This window comes from Trachemys scripta, chromosome 3 (assembly GCF_013100865.1).
Source record: "Trachemys scripta elegans isolate TJP31775 chromosome 3, CAS_Tse_1.0, whole genome shotgun sequence".
Lineage (NCBI taxonomy): Eukaryota > Metazoa > Chordata > Testudines > Emydidae > Trachemys > Trachemys scripta.
This window is the reverse complement of record NC_048300.1, coordinates 192,410,797-192,420,515: the sequence shown is the minus strand read 5'-3', so window position 1 is coordinate 192,420,515 and position 9,719 is coordinate 192,410,797. Positions and strand designations below refer to the sequence as shown.

At 46.2% G+C, this 9,719-nt stretch overlaps 1 long non-coding RNA gene across 1 annotated transcript in view; it reads left to right on the top strand.

Moving 5' to 3' along the window:
• Positions 1-8,879, top strand: part of LOC117875395 — a 20,851-nt gene extending 11,972 nt beyond the window's left edge. The window contains exons 2-4 of the long non-coding RNA XR_004645259.1: positions 4,613-4,741; positions 6,125-6,251; positions 8,660-8,879. This is a non-coding gene — a long non-coding RNA (uncharacterized LOC117875395). The remainder of the gene's footprint in view (positions 1-4,612; positions 4,742-6,124; positions 6,252-8,659) is intronic.
• Positions 8,880-9,719: the final 840 nt, after the last annotated feature.

Genomic DNA, 9,719 nt, shown 5'->3' with positions numbered 1-9,719 from the left:
GCAGCGAACCAGCTGAGCGGCGAACAGCAGAGGCTAACAGCGGGAGTTTGCCTGGGAGCTGTCCGAGAGGAGGTACGCTAAGTGCTGCATTAGGGGGGCTGTGTTGGTGAGTATCTGAGTGTCTGCTGCTGGGACAGTTGGTCAGTTTGACCGTGTGCTTGATTGCTTGCTTGTTTGTTTGAAAAGTGTGAATTGGGAGTGCTTTGTTCCAGCTGGGCCTTGAGTGGGCCTGACTGGTATATAAGGGCAGTCAGCAGCGAACCAGCTGAGCGGCGAACAGCAGAGGCTAACAGCGGGAGTTCGCCTAGGGAGAGCGCACTGAGGCTTTCATCTGCAGGTTTCTCCGAGTAGTTCCTGCAACAGTTGAGGAAGCTCCTAAGAGGACGGTGATATGGAAGGTGAGCGATCAGCTGTTGTAACCTGCACAGGTTGTGCCATGTTTGTCTTTCTTCCGCAGGACAGAAGCGACTTTGTCTGTACAAAGTGCAAGCTGGTCTCCATACTGGAGGAGAAGGTTCGAGGGCTGGAGAAACAAGTATCGACTCTGCGTTGCATAAGGGAAAATGAAGATTTCCTGGACAGACGTCAGGAGATGCTTCTACGGCCACAATGTTCTGAAGATTCAGAGCAGGCGGAGCAGGGACAGAAGGATTGTGAGGAGGTTTGGCAGCATGTGACCTCCAGAAGAAGAAAGAGGAGCGTCCATGCACCAGCAATGGAGATACAGGTGAGGAATCGTTTCCATGTTCTCTCTACAGGTGCTAATGCGGAGAGTGGACTAGATGGCCCATCTGAGGGAAGGGAGCAGAAGGAGACTCCACCGATTGGAAGGCAAAAGATGCACTGTCCTAGGGATGGGGGTTCCACGACCACCACTCCCAAGAGGAGGAGGAGGGTGGTGGTGGTCGGGGACTCCCTCCTCAGGGGGACTGAGTCATCTATCTGCCGCCCTGACCGGGAAAACCGAGAGGTCTGCTGCTTGCCAGGAGCTAGGATACACGATGTGACGGAGAGACTGCCGAGACTCATCAAGCCCTCGGATCGCTACCCCTTCCTGCTTCTCCACGTGGGCACCAATGATACTGCCAAGAATGACCTTGAGCGGATCACTGCAGACTACGTGGCTCTGGGAAGAAGGATAAAGGAGTTTGAGGCGCAAGTGGTGTTCTCGTCCATCCTCCCTGTGCAAGGAAAAGGCCGGGGTAGAGACCGTCGAATCGTGGAAGTCAACGAATGGCTACGCAGGTGGTGTCGGAGAGAAGGCTTTGGATTCTTCGACCATGGGATGGTGTTCCAAGAAGAAGGAGTGCTAGGCAGAGATGGGCTCCACCTAACGAAGAGAGGGAAGAGCATCTTCGCCAGCAGGCTGGCTAACCTAGTGAGGAGGGCTTTAAACTAGGTTCACCGGGGGAAGGAGACCAAAGCCCTGAAGTAAGTGGGGAAATGGGATCCTGGGAGGAAGCACAAGCAGGAGAGCGCAAGAGGGGAGGACTCCTGTCTCATGCTGAGAAAGAGGGACGATCATTGAGTTATCTTAAGTGCCTATACACAAATGCAAGAAGCCTGGGAAACAAGCAGGGAGAACTGGAAGTCCTGGCACAGTCAAGGAACTATGATGTGATTGGAATAACAGAGACTTGGTGGGATAACTCACATGACTGGAGTACTGTCATGGATGGATATAAACTGTTCAGGAAGGACAGGCAGGGCAGAAAAGGTGGGGGAGTTGCGTTGTATGTAAGAGAGGAGTATGACTGCTCAGAGCTCCGGTATGATACTGCAGAAAAACCTGAGAGTCTCTGGATAAAGTTGAGAAGTGGGAGCAACAAGGGTGATGTCGTGGTTGGAGTCTGCTATAGACCACCAGACCAGGGGGATGAGGTGGACGAGGCTTTCTTCTGGCAACTAGCAGAAATTGCTAGATCACAGGCCCTGGTTCTCATGGGAGACTTTAATCACCCTGATATCTGCTGGGAGAGCAATACAGCGGTGCACAGGCAATCCAGGAAATTTTTGGAAAGTGTAGGGGACAATTTCCTGGTGCAAGTGCTGGAGGAACCAACTAGGGGCAAAGCTTTTCTTGACCTGCTGCTCACAAACAGGGAAGAACTAGTAGGGGAAGCAAAAGTGGATGGGAACCTGGGAGGCAGTGACCATGAGATGGTCGAGTTCAGGATCCTGACACAAGGAAGAAAGGAGAGCAGCAGAATACGGACCCTGGACTTCAGAAAAGCAGACTTTGACTCCCTCAGGGAACAGATGGGCAGGATCCCCTGGGAGAATAACATGAAGGGCAAAGGGGTCCAGGAGAGCTGGCTGTATTTTAAAGAATCCTTATTGAGGTTGCAGGAACAAACCATCCCGATGTGTAGAAAGAATAGTAAATATGGCAGGCGACCAGCTTGGCTAAACAGTGAAATCCTTGCTGATCTTAAATGCAAAAAAGAAGCTTACAAGAAGTGGAAGATTGGACAAATGACCAGGGAGGAGTATAAAAATATTGCTCAGGCGTGCAGGAGTGAAATCAGGAAGGCCAAATCACACTTGGAGTTGCAGTTAGCAAGAGATGTTAAGAGTAACAAGAAGGGTTTCTTCAGGTATGTTAGCAACAAGAAGAAAATCAAGGAAAGTGTGGGCCCCTTACTGAATGAGGGAGGCAACCTAGTGACAGAGGATGTGGAAAAAGCTAATGTACTCAATGATTTTTTTGCCTCTGTCTTCACGCACAAGGTCAGCTCCCAGATTGCTGCACTGGGCAGTACAGCATGGGGAGAAGGTGACCAACCCTCTGTGGAGAAAGAAGTGGTTCGGGACTATTTAGAAAAACTGGACGTGCACAAGTCCATGGGGCCGGATGCGCTGCATCCGAGGGTGCTAAAAGAGTTGGCGGGTGAGATTGCAGAGCCATTAGCCATTATTTTTGAAAACTCATGGCGATTGGGGGAGGTCCCAGATGACTGGAAAAAGGCTAATGTAGTGCCCATCTTTAAAAAAGGGAAGAAGGAGGATCCGGGGAACTACAGGCCAGTCAGCCTCACCTCAGTCCCTGGAAAAATCATGGAGCAGGTCCTCAAGGAATCAATTATGAAACATTTAGAGGAGAGGAAAGTGATCAGGAACAGTCAGCATGGATTCACGAAGGGGAAGTCGTGCCTGACTAACCTAATTGCCTTCTATGATGAGATAACTGGCTCTGTGGATGAGGGGAAAGCAGTGGATGTGTTATTTCTTGACTTTAGCAAAGCTTTTGATACGGTCTCCCACAGTATTCTTGCCACCAAGTTAAAGAAGTATGGGCTGGATGAATGGACTGTAAGGTGGATAGAAAGCTGGCTAGATCGTCGGGCTCAACGGGTAGTGATCAATGGCTCCATGTCTAGTTGGCAGCCGGTTTCAAGTGGAGTGCCCCAAGGGTCGGTCCTGGGGCCGGTTTTGTTTAATATCTTTATTAATGATCTGGAGGATGGTGTGGACTGCACTCTCAGCAAGTTTGCAGATGACACTAAACTAGGAGGCGTGGTAGATACACTAGAGGGTAGGGATCGGATACAGAGGGACCTAGACAAATTAGAGGATTGGGCAGAAAAAAACCTGATGAGGTTCAACAAGGACAAGTGCAGAGTCCTGCACTTAGGACGGAAGAATCCCATGCACTGCTACAGACTAGGGACCGAATGGCTAGGTAGCAGTTCTGCAGAAAAGGACCTAGGGGTCACAGTGGACGAGAAGCTGGATATGAGTCAACAGTGTGCTCTTGTTGCCAAGAAGGCTAACGGCATTTTGGGCTGTATAAGTAGGGGCATTGCCAGCAGATCGAGGAACGTGATCGTTCCCCTTTATTCGACATTGGTGAGGCCTCATCTGGAATACTGTGTCCAGTTTTGGTCCCCAAACTACAAGAAGGATGTGGAAAAATTGGAAAGAGTCCAGCGGAGGGCAACAAAAATGATTAGGGGTCTGGAGCACATGACTTATGAGGAGAGGCTGAGAGAACTGGGATTGTTTAGTCTCCAGAAGAGAAGAATGAGGGGGGATTTGATAGCAGCCTTCAACTACCTGAAGGGGGGTTCCAAAGAGGATGGAGCTCAGCTGTTCTCAGTGGTGGCAGATGACAGAACAAGGAGCAATGGTCTCAAGTTGCAGTGGGGGAGGTCCAGGTTGGATATCAGGAAAAACTATTTCACTAGGAGGGTGGTGAAACACTGGAATGCGTTACCTAGGGAGGTGGTGGAGTCTCCTTCCTTGGAGGTTTTTAAGGCCCGGCTTGACAAAGCCCTGGCTGGGATGATTTAGCTGGGAATTGGTCCTGCTTTGAGCAGGGGGTTGGACTAGATGACCTCTTGAGGTCCCTTCCAACTCTGATATTCTATGATTCTATGATTCTATGATTCTAATTACAGTTATTTACGAAACATCTGTTTTTAAATGTATCTTGCATCACACAATTGTATATCTCTGAAGTCCTCCTAAGAGATAGATCTAGGATGCTGTCTAAAATACAATCATTATTATTGCTAGCAGATTGCAGAACACATATTATAATTATGATATACTGAGTTCTAGAAATATTGTTTTAATTTAAATGACAATCTCTACTCTCCAACAAATACAGGGACTCTGTCTCCTCTCTGTCTTGGAATCTCTTCTCTTCAGTGACGCTGAGTTCACGGCCAATCTTCAGCCATGAAGATCCGTTACCTGCTCTTTGCTGTTGTCTTCTTGGTGCTCCAGGGTGTCACAGGTAAGATGCAAATGAAAATGAGGAATGATATAGAGGGTCATCTCTGAGCCCATACTAAAGTTGCGTAACACTTTCAATTAGAAACATTTTTCTGATTTTTTTCTTATGAGCTCTAGTGCCCTGCCCCTAAGAAAAAGCAGAGATGTGATTAAATTATGACCAGTAAAAAAAAAATCTAAACTTCTCTTAGTATTTTCCTCAGAACTTGCTGCTTTAACTACCCCCACCTTCTCTCCACACTGCACATACTCTTCCTATAATGAGGCAATCACAGAACTGACCATCCAGATGGGACAAAGACCAAATGGAGTCTGGCCAACTCCTTTCCATATTCCCTTTGGTCTAGGAGAAGGTGCGTAGGGCTGGAGGCCAGGAGACAATAGCTTAAAATATAACTTCTGCTTCTGACAAGTGTTAGTAATTCGGTGCCTTTCACAGCCTGTATCATAAAGTCAGGCCTCATGTCCCACTGAGAGGTTACACAGCTGGGAACAGAACCCAGATCGCTAAAATGGCAGCCCCTCATCCTGGTGTCATAGCCCCATTATCTCTCAGAACCTACCACAGTTATGTACTTAGCTTTGTTTCTGAAAATGATATTATCTGGGAGTGGGACAGTGTTTGTAACCATGACAATGTATCATTTTAGGGTTTAGGTTTTGATCTGTTGGTTGTAGATAGTTTGGTGACAACAAAACAACCTCCAGTTTAAAATGTTCTAACCTAAATATTCCAAAAGATTCAGCTGTGCACATTGGGGCTGCATTTTCAAAATAACAGGCTCTTCACGTATAACCCAAAACTGGCAATTGGTTGTGAAGAAAATATTCCTGAATGAGTTTACAGAAAGCAATCTGTGCAGAGTCTCACAGACAGTCGGACTTTCAAACCAGAAGGGACTTTTTCAAGCCCTTCTGCTTCAAAAAGTTGCAGTCATCCAACCCAGTGCTGAGCCAATTCAAGCCTACTTAGGCAAATTGACTTTATGATACTGCCTGGCACATCACAATTAGAGCCGGGGGGATCAAAAACACAGCAGCAGACACTAAAGAAAGTGGGTGATGTAGACAGATATTTGTTTTCCATCCCTTAACGGCATGGGGCAGTGACGGACGCAACTGCTCAGAGCTACACTTCTTGACTCAGCAGTCAGAGGGCCAGCGCCCCTGTTTCAATAACTTTCTCCGTTCTCTTCTTAGAGGCTGGCATTGAATGTCCACAGAGCTACAACCATTTAAATAGTACTAAAGTTGTCATAAACTTTTGCACCGGAAGATATTGGGGCTGACTTGGCCAGGTGTCAGTGAATGCCTGTCATCCTGGAATCCAGCCCTTATTTACCCTGCTCTGCAGAATGATGATTAAGACTCTTTCTTTGTGCAGAATTCTCCCAGGCTCAGAGGATCAGCTTGGTGTGTACACAGCTTGGAGGTACCTGCTTCCCTTGGAGATGTCCCTCCAATTCTGTGTACATTAGAAGATGCTATCCACGGGGCGTTTGCTGTCGAAGGTAAGTTCAGCATTCCACAAGGCAGATATTGCAGTGTGAACAGAAATACCTGTTCCTCTCCTCCTTACATCTGAGCTGTTGTTTAATGCTTTTGGAGGTTCACTGATTATGGCACAGCCCACATTCTAGGCCATGTGGGGGCAGGAGTGGTCCCAGCATATATTAGAATCACCCCAATGGCTGTTCTTCCTTACATCTGCCTTACTCAGGATGTCTGTGGGCAACTCCACAGCCTGGAGCCGCCCCGCTTCTCTGCAGTGCTCAGAGCTACCGGGATTGCCACCTCAGACCTGAGAGCCTCCAGCCACGTCTCCAGCACCGCCCCAACTCCAGTGCTTGCAACAGGGACAGCAGAGACCTATTATGGCAGCCTTGTGCTGCTCATGCTTTGGGCGAATTCTTTGCCAGCCCTTGTCGTTCTTTTACAGCCTCCTTCTGCTGCCGAAGCATAATATATGGGCAGGGGTTGGAGCTGAGACACCCTATTGTCAAACATTGCTTTTATATTTTAGAAGAGTGAAATCGAGCAGGAACAACAAAAGTAAAGTCTCCACAAGAGACAGTCTGCTGGGGAAGTGAAGGCAACAATTAGAAATGAAACAATATCTGTAACAAATGGGAAACAAGGGAAGTAGATACCAATCAATATAAATTAGAAGTCATGAAGTGCAGAAATATGATAAAGGAAGCTAAGGACATCAGGGAGGAATGCATGGCTGGCAGGGCTAAGGACAAGAAACCATTTTTTTTAAATATCAGGAATAAAAGAAATCCTAACAATGGTATAGGTCCATTCCCTGGAGGTGGTAAAATCGTTAATAACAACGCAGAGCAGGCAGAAGTGTTCAATAAATATTTCTGTTCTGTATGTGGAAAGAAGTTGGGTGATGTACTGATGTTACATAAGGATGGTGAACTACTGTCTAGTCCATTAGTAACTAAGGAGAATGTTAAACAGCATCTATTAGGGATAACCCTTTTTAAATCAACAAACCTGGATAACTTGCACCACAGAGTCCGAAAAGAGTTTGCTGAGGAGATCTCTGTTCCACTGATTATTGTTAATACAGTAGGGAAATACCAGAAGACTGGAAGAGTGTTAATGCTAGGCCAATATTCAAAAAGGGCAGGCAAGATGATCCAGGTAACTATAAGCGAATTAGGTTGACATCAATCCCTGACAAAATAATGGAAAAGCTGATTCAATCAATAAAGAGTTAAAGATTAGTAATATAATTAATGACAGTCAACATGGACACAAGATCTTCTTAAATAGACCTAGTTACATTTTTGATGACATGACAAGTTTGGTTGATAAAGGTAAGTTTGTAACTGTAACATGCTTATACATTTGTAAAGAGTTTGTATTTAGTACTGCACAAGATTCTGATCAAAAGACGTAAGATCATACAACTTCAGCAAAGCTCACACTAATATAATATAACAATTTCAAAATATCTGTCAATGGGGAATCGTCATTGGATATGGGTGTCTCCCAGGGGTTCTGAAAGGATAGGTTCTAGACCAGGGATCGGCAATCTTTGGCACGCGGCCTGTCAGGGAAATCCGCTGGCCAGGACGGTTTGTTTACCTGCAGCGTCCGCAGGTTTGGCCGATCGCGGCTTCCACTGGCTGCGGTTCGCCATCCCTGGCCAATGGGGACTGCGGGAAGCAGCGTGGGCCAAGGGATGTGCTGGCCGGGGACGGCGAACCGCGGCCAGTGGAAGCTGCAATCGGACGAACCTGCAGACGCTGAAGGTAAACAAACCGTCCCAGCCTATGAGCAGCTTTCCATGATGGGCCGCGTGCCAAAGGTTGCCCATCCCTGCTACACAGGATAGCCACCATGGGCAAATTAATGTTATAGCCGGGACAGATCCCAGAGAAGCAATTGGGAGGGTGAGAGATTTTCCCATCTACTAAAACATCAGATATGCAGGAGATGTGAAGCTGGTAGCCCTTTGGGGTTGCAGAGGGAGAGCTAGGGAACTAGGCTGGAGTGGCCATGCCAGCAGCTGCTCATATGAAACTACCACCTGAACAGAGTTGGCCTTCAGCTAGAACTGAAATTTTCCTTCAGTCTTTAAGAGTAAGTTGTTTATCACCCAAGTAATTATGTGTCATTTTAGCTTCAGCTGTGCCCAAGGTGTGTGTGATAGAACAACTGTACCTGGATGTGAGTCGTGCTTTTCTGCAGTGTAGATTTTATAGGCAGCCAGTTCACCTGTTTAGATACACCTGACTATCCCCATTAATACTCGGTAACACAATGTCACAGTAGGGACCTCTTCGCCCACCACAGAGTGACTGGGCAAGTCCTCCTGTGTAACTGATTTGAAAACAAACATCATATTATCCCTGTTCTGTGGGAAAACATCACAAAATCTGATTCTCTTTTCTCTGTACAGGAGATTTTTTGACTGACTGTCTAATCAGGATCTCAGGGAATCAGGGAGACAGCCACTTGCTTCTAAAATCATCAGATCCTGCTTCAATGGAACGCTGAAGTGCTGCTTATTTGGGCTGTAAAGAACCTTGTGAGCTGGAGAAATTCCATAAGGGAGCCCTGTACCATCCCTATAAGATGTGTTACTCTCCTTTTAATAAAAGCAAGCTGGTGTGAGATCATATTTTTGAAGTGTGTGTGTGGGTGGGTGGGAGGCAAGGGAGCTGTTTCTAGCATTATTCTCTTCAGAAATCCATCTTGTTTATCTTTTAAAAAATAACAAATTAAATAAAATATACTAAAGAAGTCCTGATTGCATGTTAATACCACACATGGGTGTTGATAGATGATGGTCCACACATCTCTGTAGGTTTCAATAAGCTCTTGTGAATAGATATTTATTTCTTATAACTGTTACAAATCCTTTCAGTTTGTGGTGTCAGAGGAACTGGGTTCAGTCACAGATTGACTGTACGGTGTGTAATACCCATCGTGGAACTCCATGGCAACTAGACCCTCCCTCTATTTCAAAACTCATCATCCACCCTGAGGAGACCAGAGGAAATTAGACCAATCTGCATTAAGGTCTAAGGCCTGATTCTGCTCCCTGTTACATTGACAGCAGTAAATCAGGAGTAACTCTATTGAAACCATCAGACCCTTGTGTAAACTGGTGTAAGTGAGATCATCATTAAGCACATGATTGTCTATAGAAAGATGAGAACAATTTAGAAAAGGGAAATATTTTGCCTATTTCAATTGGTGATATGATTTCCCAAAATTCAAATCGGATTCTTCCTCAAAGGTTCCCTGAAACCAACCTCACCCATTGCACCATATATCAGAAATGTCATGTAGATATTTTTTTAAGTCTTTAAATGTGGGGGATCTGCATTTGAAAATTGATCATCTTTAACTAGGCAGAAGCTATCGTCTTTCTGTGATTGTCTTTGTTGTACTGTCACTAAAGTTCAGCAGGCTGCTCTGTGAGAAAGCAGGTTCCTTCTTCAAGGTTGATACTC